The following is a 14,934-nucleotide window of genomic DNA, read 5'->3' on the forward strand; positions in this document are numbered from 1 at the left end:
GATCGGACAGCTGATAAGTTCCAGTCAACCTCCCAAGAAGGAGGTAAACTGCTCATGATGTATGTAGTTTAAGCACGCCTAGACGGTCAATACCACGGTTCGATGGCGTCCGCCTAGTTACTTTGTGCCAGGAAGGGCTCTCAACAAGGGAAGTGTCCAGGTGTCTCGGAGTGAACCAAAGCAATGTTGTTCGGACATGGATGAGAGACAGAGAGACAGGACCTGTCGATGACATGCTTTGCTCAGGCCGCCCAAGGCTTACTACTGCAATGGATGACCCCTACCTTCGGATTATGGCTTGGAGGAACCCTGACAGCAACGCCACCATGTTGAATAATGGTTTTCGTGCAGCCACAGGATGTAGTGTTATGACTCAAACTGTGAGCAATAGGCTGCATCATGAGCAACTTCACTCTCAACGTCTATGGCGAGATCCATTCTTTGCAAACACGACACCATGCAGTGCGGTACAGATGGGCCCAACAACATGCTGAATGGGCCACTCAGGATTGGCATCAAGTTCTCTTTACTGATGAGTGTTGCCTGTGCCTTCAACCAGACAATCGTCGGAGACGTGTTTGCAGGCCGCCCAGTAAGACTGAACGCCTTAGACACACTGTCCAGCAAGTGCAACAAGGTGGAGGGTCCCTGCCATTTTGGGGTGGCACTATGTGGGGGCGACGTACACCGTGGGTGGTCATGGAAGGCGCCATAACGGCTGTACCATATGTGAATGCCTTCCTCCGACCGATAGTGTAACCATGTCAGCAGCATATTGACGAGGCATTTGTCTTCATGTACAACAATTCGCGCCCCCATTGTGTACATCTTGTGAATGACTTCCTTCAGGATAATGACATCGCTCAACTAGAGTGGCTAGCATGTTCTCCAGACATGAACCATATCGAACATACCTGAGATAGATTGAAAAGGGCTGTTTATGGACAAAGTGACCCACCAACCACTTTGAGGGATCTACACCGAATCGCCGTTGAGGGGTAGGACAATCTGGACCAACAGTTTCTTGATGAACTTGTGGATAGTATAGCCATGACAAGTACGGGTATGCATCAATTAGAGAACCTGCTACTGGGTATTAGAGGTACTGGTGTGTACAGCAATCTGAAGGTCTCGCTGTATGGTGGTACAGCATGCAATGTGTAGTTTTCATGAGCAATAAAAAAGGTGGAAATGATGTTTACGTTGATCTCTATTCCAGCTTTCTGTACGGGTTCTGGAACTCTCGGACCCCAGGTGATGCAAAACTTTTTTTATATGTGTGTTATACACTCAAATAAGACAACAGAATTATAAACCTCCCTTTACAGGCGACGTACTGCAACAGTACGAAATTTTTTTGGGAATGTAGGATATTAATGCATTGTTCCGTTCACTCTTCTTTACTGCTTGCTATGATAAAAGTAAATGACTAATGATGAAGTTAATCACTGTTGTTTCCACAAGACATTGACTTGTGAGCTCCCACATTCATCTGCACAAATGAAAAACTAAATGATGCAGAAAGAACACTGTTGATACGACCTCCTAATGCGTGGTTGAATTTTAAAATTTTGGCTATGTCTTTGACCAGGGGACAACCAATGCATTCATCACATTGACCCAAATGAAATAAGTCACAGTTTAATAAATACACTCCTGGAAATTGAAATAAGAACACCGCGAATTCATTGTCCCAGGAAGGGGAAACTTTATTGACACACTCCTGGGGTCAGATACATCACATGATCACACTGACAGAACCACAGGCACATAGACACAGGCAACAGAGCATGCACAATGTCGGAACTAGTACAGTGTATATCCACCTTTCGCAGCAATGCAGGCTGCTATTCTCCGATGGAGACGATCGTAGAGATGCTGGATGTAGTCCTGTGGAACGGCTTGCCATGCCATTTCCACCTGGCGCCTCAGTTGGACCAGCGTTCGTGCTGGACGTGCAGACCGCGTGAGACGACGCTTCATCCAGTCCCAAACATGCTCAATGGGGGACAGATCCGGAGATCTTGCTGGCCAGGGTAGTTGACTTACACCTTCTAGAGCACGTTGGGTGGCACGGGATGCGTGCGGACGTGCATTGTCCTGTTGGAACAGCAAGTTCCCTTGCCGGTCTAGGAATGGTAGAACGATGGGTTCGATGACGGTTTGGATGAACCGTGCACTATTCAGTGTCCCCTCGACGATCACCAGTGGTGTACGGCCAGTGTAGGAGATCGCTCCCCACACCATGATGCCGGGTGTTGGCCCTGTGTGCCTCGGTCGTATGCAGTCCTGATTGTGGCGCTCACCTGCACGGCGCCAAACACGCATACGACCATCATTGGCACCAAGGCAGAAGCGACTCTCATCGCTGAAGACGACACGTCTCCATTCGTCCCTCCATTCACGCCTGTCGCGACACCACTGGAGGCGGGCTGCACGATGTTGGGGCGTGAGCGGAAGACGGCCTAACGGTGTGCGGGACCGTAGCCCAGCTTCATGGAGACGGTTGCGAATGGTCCTCGCCGATACCCCAGGAGCAACAGTGTCCCTAATTTGCTGGGAAGTGGCGGTGCGGTCCCCTACGGCACTGCGGTCTTGGCGTGCATCCGTGCGTCGCTGCGGTCCGGTCCCAGATCGACGGGCACGTGCACCTTCCGCCGACCACTGGCGACAACATCGATGTACTGTGGAGACCTCACGCCCCACGTGTTGAGCAATTCGGCGGTACGTCCACCCGGCCTCCCGCATGCCCACTATACGCCCTCGCTCAAAGTCCGTCAACTGCACATACGGTTCACGTCCACGCTGTCGCGGCATGCTACCAGTGTTAAAGACTGCGATGGAGCTCCGTATGCCACGGCAAACTGGCTGACACTGACGGTGGCGGTGCACAAATGCTGCGCAGCTAGCGCCATTCGACGGCCAACACCGCGGTTCCTGGTATGTCCGCTGTGCCGTGCGTGTGATCATTGCTTGTACAGCCCTCTCGCAGTGTCCGGAGCAAGTATGGTGGGTCTGACACACCGGTGTCAATGTGTTATTTTTTCCATTTCCAGGAGTGTATTTAGGCAGTAAAGTGTGCTGAAGGCATATCCACTTCTCACTTTTTACAGACTGAATTTATTGCAGAAAAATTAAAAGAAATGTCCTTTCACACCATTCACATCAATGTATTATTATAATAGCATTTCTCAGAGCGAGACCCTAAATGACTTCACCAGCTCACATGTTCACTTATCATTTAGGAAACCTATGGAAAATATTTAAAGTGCTTCAACACACTTCTATGTTGAAGTTCTGTAATCACATAATAAATATATTTTTAATTGTGGGTCACCATAAAAGTTAACTTCAGAAATGTTCACAGAAATTTATATTAAGGCACCAAACCTAAAACTGTTCAGTGTCTTCACACAAATAATTGTTTCAAATTCTTTGTGACTGAAACTCACGAAATGTTTACAAGTCCCAACCAGCCAATTCACATGATAAGATTCTTCAAATTCCACACAAACTAAAAAGTATTTCAGAGTTCCTCATGATCATCATACATGAAACATTTACAACTCCATGACTAAAGACTACACACAGTGGTGGCTTGTGAAAAATTTTGCCAGTATGCTACAATATTAAAAAATAGACAGAAAACAAATTCATAAAAAACATATTAAAATAAAACTAGTACTCATTCAGTGACGAAAAATGAAGCTGATAAGCCACTGTTTTCTGCTGTAGAATTTATCTATAACTCTGGAGTTGAAACCCTCAACATTGGTTGCCATATTCCTCTCAGTGAAGAGCATTGTAGGACCATTATGTCATTGTGCTGACATGTTAATCCAAAGAAAGGTCTTGGTCCTCTTCAGAGATGAAAAACAACTTTAGTTCAGCAGTGTCATCAGTATGGTCACTATTATTTTCAGACGTTTTGCTACCTTAGAGAAGGTGTCCTGCAGATTGTTGTTGGATACGGCGGTACTGGGCACTATTTACTGAAGTTTGAATAGTTTGGCTCGAGCCCCCACGTGCTATGGCACGAAAATATATATATTTGTTACACTCAGCTTAATTGAGCGGCCCAGAGATGTGACTGGTCTCAATGTTTGGCTACGTTCTTCGTCATAGGGTGCCAGCTCACACCTGTCATAAACTCAATTTTGAAGCTGAAATAAAATATAAAAACACCATGCAGGCCTGTATTGCGGTGAAATTTAAAATATTGAGTCACTCACGTTGATTTATAATTTGAACAAGTAGTTTATTTTCCTTCAATAAGTTCACTAAACGCTTAAAATGTAGTCTGAGCAGCTCTTACATAAGGGCTGCTTTTAACAAATGATGCTACAACACTTCATATGTCGTGATCACGGCAGTCGACAGTCTGTTCACAATTCACAAAATTCACTTTTGTCTGCTGTCCTAAACCACTATATTGCGCTCCACTTGATCCCTTTTGAACGTGTCTACCAACCCACTATTACCTCTAGGTGCGCAGCACCTCTTAGCATCGCTCAGGATTCACCCTCCCCCAGACGTCTGGCTCTTAGCCTCGCTCAAACTCAACTCCCCTGTCATCAAAGGTGGCCGCCCTATGCACTGTCTAACTCAAAACAATGTTTGACAAAAAGAATTAGGAATACTCTAAAACTAAACACAAAAAAATATGATACATTGAAATATATGGAAAATTTCCGGCAATAACAATTTAAATTCCAATTTTCTGTATCTGCCACAGTTTTTTCACAAATAATATTCTTGTGGCATGATATTGCTTTTCCCGGGTTTTTATACTAAACATATATAAACAAATAAAAATACATACTTAATTACTGATCTACCTCATTAAACTTTAGAATGCCACTGCTAGTTTCGTCTCTTTAAATTTGTTTATTACTGTTGTGTCTAGACAAGACAGCCTAGACACAATGAGAGGAAGCCGAAAGGCACGCGCTTAAACTCACGCAGGCTGGCGCGAGGTCTGAAACAGGATACGTAATGAATGCTATAAAGAAAAGTATGTAGCTTCTGGAATACTTAACTTTAATCCACATTTGTAGAACATCGCTCTTGATGATACATTAATAGAATCTCAATATCAATTGAATACGGCGCCTCGCTAGGTCGTAGCAAATGTAGCTGAAGGCTATGCTAACTATCGTCTCGGCAAATGAGAGCGTATTTGTCAGTGAACCATGGCTATGAACGTCGGCTGTACAACTGGGGCGAGTGCCAGGACATCTCTCTAGACCTGCCGTGTGGTGGCACTCGGTCTGCAATTACTGACAGTGGCGACACGCGGGTCCGGCGTATACTAATGGACTGTGGCTGATTTAAATGCTACCACCTAGCAAGTGTGGTGTCTGGCGGTGACACCACAATTACCAAAAACACAGTTTTTCTCAATCAAATCCCATATTCCGATCTTTCATTCAAAAATGGTACACACTATGTTAAATCGGCTCTGATTGCTCGATGCAGCCCTACTAGCCGCATCTGTAGACACTTAATCAGCCAAAGCATTGCCAAGATAATAGCTTTTGAACTTTCATAAATTTACAAATTTGAAGACAACAATAACTTTCAAACCATTATATATTTTTGTGGCGCATCTAGATAATTTAGCTTCACATATTTTTCTCTCCGTGTGTGCCAACTCGCACCTCCATGTCACTCTTAGTTTTGTTTTTATCAACTTTTCTCTGGCATATAAATTTCTCCAAGTGCGCAGACACGGCCAATGCACCCCTGCCAGTTCTTGGGTTTTTCCAAGGCCGGGCAGACGCCAGCCGCTCGCCATGGCTCTGTAACAACCGTCAGCCACGTGCTCAGCAGCTGGAAACTGGAGTAGTGATGCAGGTACAGCAACCTGAAGTCTGATTGCTGCTATAATACCAAGAACTCCATCTTTGGCCTTCATTTCTTGTACATGGTGTAAGCCTCAACAGGAACATTACGTTCTCTCTCAGGGAAATGTCTTGAGTATTTTTCAAACTTTGAGGAAACCAACATTGTTGCTGTGTGTAGATGATCTAGGGTATGGAAACACAGACTTCTTATGCATCAGAATGTCGGCAATGTCTGCTGGTGACTCTGTGAGGTAGCACTTCTTGTGACTGCAGAATGAAATGGGGTACTGAGCTTTTTACTCTTACAGCGTTGGCTGATCTTGCCTGCAACTGACAGCTAAATGAGGCATTATTTTTGGAAGACTGCAAAAGAGAAATTATTCATATTATAGATTGTGATGGGGTGCAACTGCTTGACAACAAGTTTGGTCAAAGGTCATTTTTCCAGCACTGATAAACCCAGCAGCAAGGTTTTATTAATACACATTACATGTATAGTCCGTGACTTTAAATTCTATCTGGTAGTTGGTCTTCTAGGAATCCTTCATGCGCGAATGCCTCTAATGTGGAAAGTCGTTCTGGCTGAAAAACCTGATGAATTTGTAAAGAATACCACAGCTGACTGATTTTGTGAAGCAGCACGTTCCATTGTTAAATTTAATTGCTGCACATAACAATGCACAGTATGTGCATTAGGATAGACTGTTTTAATTTTTGCTTCCACCACACTTTTACAACCACTCATTACAGATAAACTGTCACATATTTTTGCAAGAATTTTGTGTGGCATGTTTTTGAACAAAGGATGTATAACATTCAAAACAAATGTTGTTAGAACATTAGCATTACACCCTTCAGGATTAGGAAAAACTTAGAATCATTCATATGGAATACTATTGTGCTTTAATACTGCAACACTTATTCTAACTGCATATTTTTGGAAACATGTCTTTTTGTCTGCCATTGTAGCAGCAAACTCAGCCTGCTTTATTTCTTCCAAAATAATGTCATGAGATTTGTACATACATTCAGCAGCTCATTTTGGATGGATTTTGGAATACCCCCAAAAACCTAATTACTCTCTGTATGTTCTTTCATAGCACTGTCTGTATCAGAAATGAACGCTATCAAACCCAAAATGTCACCCATAATGTGATTCTGACTAGTCAAGCCCTTCCAAAGCCAGTTAGAAAGCAACAAAGAGTTTTAAGTGATCGATAATTCTAGATAGCACATATCTGTTTTTTTATTTGCTGATTGTGTTTAACTACATGGTCATGAAGGTGCGACTTAAAATTATTGCAATATTAGCTTTGCCTAATGCCCTAAGATCAAGTATGTTTTTCATATGTTTATTATTTCCACTATATTTTTTATTAATGCATTAATATGTCCTAGGTCTTTCACTGTCCATGTACCCCATCCATTGTCGTTCTCAAAAAACAATGATGGGAAAGAAAAAAGTGGATTGCAAACATTACATTTGAAGATTTAATTATGCCCCTCCTATAACCTTTTGACTTACATTTAAATCTGGAGTAGGTTTTCCTAACTCTTTGACTTTCATTTTCTCCTCCAAAGATCTGCTGGAAAGGGGCTATTTAGTAGATCATTTGCAGAATTCACCATGTCGCTTGCTCGCACAATACATCATGTACACTTCCAATAAAAAACACACCATGCGACACTTCTTCCAAGAAACAAAGCACTCCATAACAGTACTCTACTGATGTAAGAATGGAAATAAAAGGGATCTAGCCGTATCTCCATCACATCATCTGAGTTCTAACCAAGCCATCAATGAGAAGTTGTAAATGGAACGCCAATCGAAAAGTAGTGTGATTCACTCTCATGTGGTTTTTATTGCTAATGTTGTTTTTAGCGCATTGGAGAATTATCACTAAAAAGTCACACTTGGTATGATTTCTTGTAATTAAATATCAACTACTGATGCAGTGGGAATAAAAGCCTTCAGAAGATCCTAACATGACCAATAATATTGTTGCCACTGCAAGTATGCAGGGGGGTAGTAATTATCAAATGGTTCAAATGGCTCTGAGCACTATGGGACTCAACTGCTGAGGTCATTAGTCCCCTAGAACTTAGAACTAGTTAAACCTAACTAACCTAAGGACATCACAAACATCCATGCCCGAGACAGGATTCGAACCTGCGACCGTAGCGGTCTTGCGGTTCCAGACTGCAGCGCCTTTAACCGCACGGCCACTTCGGCCGGCTAGTAATTATCACTGAACTGAATACATTATTTTTGAATATGTAAATTGAACTGTCTAAATATATTTAAATTTTATAATTAATTGTTCAAAATTGCAAGGATAAAATAAAATTAAAGAAGGAAAAAATGTTGGCAGGAGTCGGGTATCAAACCCATGCTCAAAATTTGAGAGACAATGTATCTGACCACTCTGCCCTGGAGGCCTTATCACAGTTTCTGCTACTCTTGCACAATATAATACAGAGTTTCAGAGAAAACTACTGACCTGTTTCTATGAGTAATGTAGCGCTCCTAGTGCCACAAGGAACGATGTCACATCAGAGCATGCGCAGTCGAAAATAGACATCTGCTTCCCTTCTCTGAATTGATTATGGCGGGACTGAGTATCATTTCACCACTCGACTCCAATTCCTAGTTACCACGGAGAGAGCACAAAGCAATATGTTTTTGTCCCTTTTATTTGCATACCAGCATGCATTCAAAGAGAAATGGCGTTAATTTTAGTGGCATTTTGGGCTCACATTCGAAGAGAAATGGCATAATTTTAGTGCGATATTTACACTGTGCAGTAGCACATAAAGTAGATGATAGCCAGTCGCCATGGGTATACACACAAGGCGACTCTCAGCCCTGCATATTTCCTATCTGTATGTGAACTCTGCTCCAACTGCCTGTAACGAAGCAAATTATTACGAGTTGTCACACTGCATTGAAAACATAGCTTGCCGTGGAACCGGGAGGAGAGAAGATGTTGGTTCTCACACTCGCACAGCTGATACTGGCTACTGGGCCAGGCATGCGGTGTATGTGCTTAATGCTGCGTACAATGCATTACACATAATCTCTATGAATATGAAGAAGTACTATTAAGTATTAATCGATGTTTTTCGTACATTGAAAATGGAAATCAAGTCCCATGCTTCTTGACAGAGCATAGGGAAATGATGCGGGAGACCCACACTGCTGTACTAGGCAAGGTACTAATGGAGGTGGTTTGCCGTTGCCTTCCTCTGACCATAATGGAGATGAATGATTATGATGAAGACGACACAACAACACCCAGTCACATTGGAGCAGGTGAAAATTCCTGACCCTGCAGGGAATCGAACCCAGCACCATGTGATAGGGAGGCGAGAATGCTACTACGACACCAAGAGCTGCGGAATTTCCATACATAGTGTACCAAACTCTATGGATAAGAGAACCATACTGCTAAAATTACAAATCAATAATTTCAATACCTTTGGAGACATAAATTTTTACCTAAAATACATAATAATCGTGCTGGCATTGTGGAACCAAGCAGGGACTGTAATGTATTGATCTGTAGTATCAACTGAAACTACAACAAAGAGGATAGATTCATATAATATAATTTTTTGGAATTTTCTATCGTTTCATTGCCACAAATTTCTGACGTAATTAAAAGTAAAATAGAAAATTATTATTTCAATGTGTTTTGGCTGTGTGAGTGTTTTGGAGAGACTGAGAGAGTCACTATATATTGTTGTGTGATGGTGGAATTTGTGATATATGTCCGAGTGAGCTTCATTTTTTTTAGGGAAGCCAGAAGGGCCATTGAGTACTATGAGGGTGGTTTGAACAGCTCTCAGAACAGAATAGAAAAAAAGTACTTACATCACTGAAACTTTTTTATTTTTCAAAGTAGTCTCCTTTTAGATTAATGCACTTGGTCCAACTATGTTCCAGTGCCTTGATCCCATCTCGAAAATGAGTTTCATCCAAGTCTGCAAAATAGTTGTCAACTCAGGCTATCAATTCTTCATTTGAAGTGACTATTTGTCCACAAACAAAAATTTTCACTTTTGGGAAGAGATGAAAGTCTGACGGAGCCATATCAGGTGAAAAAGGGGGATATGACAACAATTCATACCTAAGTTCGTGTAATTTTGCCACGGCGACTGCATGTGTGCGGATGCGTATTGTCTTGATGGAAGGTGACTTCTTCCTTGCTAAACCTGGCCTTTCTGTGCGTATCTTTTGTTGCAGCTTGTCCAGGAGGTTAGCATAGTATTCTCTAGTAATGGTTTGTCCAGTGGGGAAATAATCTACAAAGAGAATCCCCTTCACATCCCAGAACACTGATACTATGACCTTTCCCACTGAACGAATTGTCCTTGCTTTCTTTCTTGGCGGAGAATGAGCATTCCACTGTTTTGATTGTTGTTTTGTCTCTGGGGTGTAGTAGTTCACCCAAGTTTCATCTGTGGTCACAAACTGGCGCAAAAAAATCTTGTTCGTTTCTCCCAAAACAGGTCAGACAGTGTTTTTGATCCAGCGGGAAAAGTCGCGGCAATATCTTGCAGAGAATCTTTTCATTTCAATTCTTCAGTTAAAATGTGATATACCCTTTCAGATGATATCTGGCAAGTGTGAGCAATTTCACGCACTTTCAATCGGTGATCCTCCATGACCATTTTGTGCGCTTTTGTAATGATTTCTGGAGTAGTGACAAATCTCGGCCGACAACTGCGTGGATCATCATCTAAGATCTCCCGACCAAATTTAAATCCGTCTGTCCACTTGTGAATAATTGACTATGAAGGAGCAGAGTCCCCCCAGCATATTCTGTAAATCAGTATGAATGTCATTTGTTTGCATATGTTTCTTTTCGATTTACTTAATCACTGCTCGAATCTCGATTTATTCCATCTCCACAAATCACTATGGCGGAACAACAACAGAGCCAAAGCTCTCTTCTATGAACACTGACGTGGCACGGCACGTGTTTACAAGCAACAGTCGAATGAATATCACATGAACAACTCGTTGCACTAGCACTGACCTCTCGAGGTGATTCCGAGAACTTTTCAAACCACTCTCGTAAATTTATTAGTAATTTATTTTGTGGAAAAGAATCGTATTTTGTTTCCATTAAATTTTATGTAGTGTCGGAATTACGAGATTTCTAGTCTAAATTACGTGTGGTAATCAGATTGGCTGACAATCGAAATACCACGCGTATAGAAGTGCTCGAGATGATTTGATTGGCTGCTTAACTTACTAGTCAATAGGAATTCAGCATTTCCCGCGCTTTGGAGTAGAGCTTCTAGAAAACACCGATGATAAACCACACTGATCAAAATTGTACCAAAATGAAGAAATGTGCGCATTTGATCGGTTCTCGTGTAGCTGATGAAAAGCGACTATATTGTTGAGTATTCTGAGAAATTTTGAGTTTTGTGAGTGATTTATTTTAGGAGATTTCGCGTTTGTACATTTCAAGTTTTTCATAAACTCCGTGTGGCCTGTTACGTGCAAATTACGAGACATTATGGCGAGCACTTCCTGTACAAGAAGACTACTGAACGATTGACTGTGTTAACTAGCAAATGAGCGAGGATCAGTGACTGTTTAGGACGTTTAAAATATTGGGTCCACCTCTTCGTCTGGAGCAAATCTATTGCACAAATGCCTCTTCAAGTCTCCGAAATTTGGAAATTGTGTGGGGGGAGAACAGGACTGTATTGAAGATATATAAGTTCTGCCCAGCACAATTTCGGCAAAGGTGCAACAACCTTGGCAACATGTGGGTGGCTATTATCCTGCAACACAGTGATACCATCTGTCAATCCGCTGCTCATTGACTTTCTGGAATATTGTGCCACAATTAATGTGCAGCAGTTTGCGGACACTGTGAAAAACTGTATTGTACTGTTAAGTGCAAATGCGCAGGAATGTTGACAGACAGCATCATTCTGTTGCAGGATGATGCACACCGACATGTTACCAAAGGTGTTTCACTACACTGCAGATGTTTTGCTGGAAAGCCCTTACCTATCCTCCATATGGTTTCAATCACTCCTCATGCTATTCCCATATTTTTTGATCCCTGAAGAAAGACATCCATGGCTGTTGATTTGCTCCAGACAATCATGGATCTGTAGGCAACCAAAAAATATTTTTCCATGAAGGTGTTGATCAACTTTTCTCCCAATGGGAGAAATGTATTAATAGTTATGGTGATTCCTTTTGAAATAATGAACAGTTGCTTTACTGTTTTGCATGTGTCTCATTCGCATTTGAATGCCCCGTACAAATAATACATGAAAAAGAAACACAATTATTATTATAATTATAATGTTTAATATTTGAATTAGATTACTTAAGAAATAGTAACATGTTTTCACATTTATATGGGGTGCAAATGTTAGGGTACAGAATTTTTTCGTGGTTAAATTAGGATTTTTCCCTCAAGAGTAAGAGGTGTGAAGTTTTCTGTATGTTTGTATTGTATAAATGAGTAAAAGTGTTGCTTATTAATTTTATGTTTAATTTTATCAACTTAAAACATTATGCCCTGTGTTGCATATTTTTATATATATGCTATTATGTGTTAGTACAGCTTGTGTGTTGTGTGGCAATTGGAATTCACCAGCAGTTCCAATACAGCTATCAGCATCGAACGCATAGGAAAGACTTATAATAGGCAAATTTTAACATTCACAAATGAAGAATATCCAATAACAGAAGTAAGAAAACATTTTGTAAAATATTGGCATGTCGTTTTTAGGAATATGAGAAACAGTTGAAGAATGGCGCAACTTGTCTCATTGCTTCAGTCATTCACCAACTATTGTTAATGACTGTGGAGCTTACAAGATCCAACCTGGATGAAGTAATGTCAAGAATGTTCTCACAATGACATTTTTTGTAAGGGTTCATGTAATAAATGGCCATAGCTGTGTAAATTTGTTGAAAGTTATTCAAAGTATATAGAAAAATAGTTAGTGAATGATATACTGAAATTAAAAGTGTGTCAATATAATTTTAGGCTTTAGCCTCCCAGAACACTCTCAGGTGGTATCTTATAATGTCTTGAAAATAAATGTTCCTTTTTTTGCGAAAGAGCAAAGGTAACTTTGAAGTACATTAAGGCTGCATGTCAAGTCCTCTGTTTTTCTTATTTTTTCTTGGTAATTTACCATACAATCAGCAGAAACAGTTTTGTTTATCATAGAAAATTTGTCATGAACAGTCATTATGAATTTTGATATGATCATTAATAAAATTAATCACTGCCAGTTTCTTAAGTTTCAGTCACACTTGATGGAATGGAATAGCATTTGAAAACGTCCTACAATACATTTCAAATGGTGTCATTCACACAGGCCATCAATGGAACAGGATGTCAGAGTCAAGGTTTCTCTGGAAGAGTTGTGGGGGACGTGGGCTTTGTCGTCATATGTTAACATCAGAAATTAATGTATACCTGTTGCCCTCAATCTTTTATTGCTGTGGACTTAGTACTTTGGAGTCTTCGTAGTATGACTGAGATTAATAGATAAGTACACTGTGGAAGTAGAGTGCTCCTTTTATGATATGCTAACACACATATAAAAACATAAAAGTATTGGCGAAATTCAGACACAAATTGAAATGTTACGAGACTATGAAACGTCAGTATCAGAATTTCTAGAGAAACATCTTAGCAACTACCCAGAAACTGTATGTGCCTATAGGTAAATGTGACTAAAGCAAACACATGTACAACTTACGTAGAATCAGGCTCTATCTGTATTGTGTATCTCTGCTACAAATAAAGTATACAGAGTGAATCACATAAAACTTGAAACGCAAATATTGCAGAAATGGAAAGTGCCATTGATGCGCCGTTTTCATAGAATGGATTGGTAGCAGGGCTCGTATCGTTAGCCAATAAACAGATCGAAATAATACGTAGAAAGTGTATCTATTGTGCAAACTTTTTTAAAATGGATCAATGCCTATTGACAACAACAAATTAAATGTAGGGTAAACTAAAATGTCGGTGGTGTTTATTGCAGGATTCTAGTGTGAGTTGTTTACGAGATTTCGTATTTTGAAAAGTTCTCACATCGGCACTTGTACGATACATGAGGTAGCACACACTAAACAACAACACAAGTGCATACACTATTTATGTGGATTCCGACCAGTGACGAGACAATTTACCATCACTGCTTGCGTGCAAAATGACCACCTTCAGCGGGAATACAAGACTTTCAGTCTGGTATGGAACGACCACTGCACAGGTGCTAGAATTTCAGAGGAGATGTCCGAGACAGCTGCAGTAATACGTCGTCGCATATCATTGGGTGTAGTTGGTATGTCCTTGTAGAGAGCGTCTTTCAGCTTTCGCTATAGAAAAAAGTCTATAGACATCAAACACAGGGCGTGGGCAAGCCCAGTTACAGGTCCTCTGTATACAATCCAACGATACAGAAACAGTTTATTAAGACATGCTGTACTACTTCATGTACTGTGGGCTGGACAGCCATCATGTTGGTACCTCAGGTTTCTCCTGGTCTGTAGAGGAATGTCTTCTAGCATCAGTGGAAGACGGTCTGTTAGGTGGCTGCGATACTTGTGCACATTCTATAAAACACAGGCCTATGAGATGATGGCTCACTGTCTCACACCACACGTTTACACTCCATGGACGCTAGCGTTACACCTGACAAAGCTAACAGGGATTATTAACAGACCAACAGCGTATCATGTGGTGGTTCATCTGGCAACGATTGGTAAATGTGGCTTCATCACCAAACGAGGTTCATGATACATCTGGAGTATCCTGTCTTGACAACTTACAGAAATTAACACAATTGTCATAATTGTTTCCATGCAGCGCTTGATGGAGAAAGAAGTGACAGGAATGGAACCTATGTCCATGGACAATGCGTAGAACACTTGCCTAAGACATGTTACTTCCTCGTGCAATTGCTCAGGAGCTAATGTGTGGATGATCTGCAACAACAGCAAGAATATTGACGTCCTCCTCTTCTATTGTCACTTGTTTCCTTCTGTTACGTTGCCTAGGTGTTACACCACCACTTTCATGTAACTGAT

Source organism: Schistocerca americana, chromosome 1 (assembly GCF_021461395.2).
Source record: "Schistocerca americana isolate TAMUIC-IGC-003095 chromosome 1, iqSchAmer2.1, whole genome shotgun sequence".
In the NCBI taxonomy this organism is placed as follows: domain Eukaryota; kingdom Metazoa; phylum Arthropoda; class Insecta; order Orthoptera; family Acrididae; genus Schistocerca; species Schistocerca americana.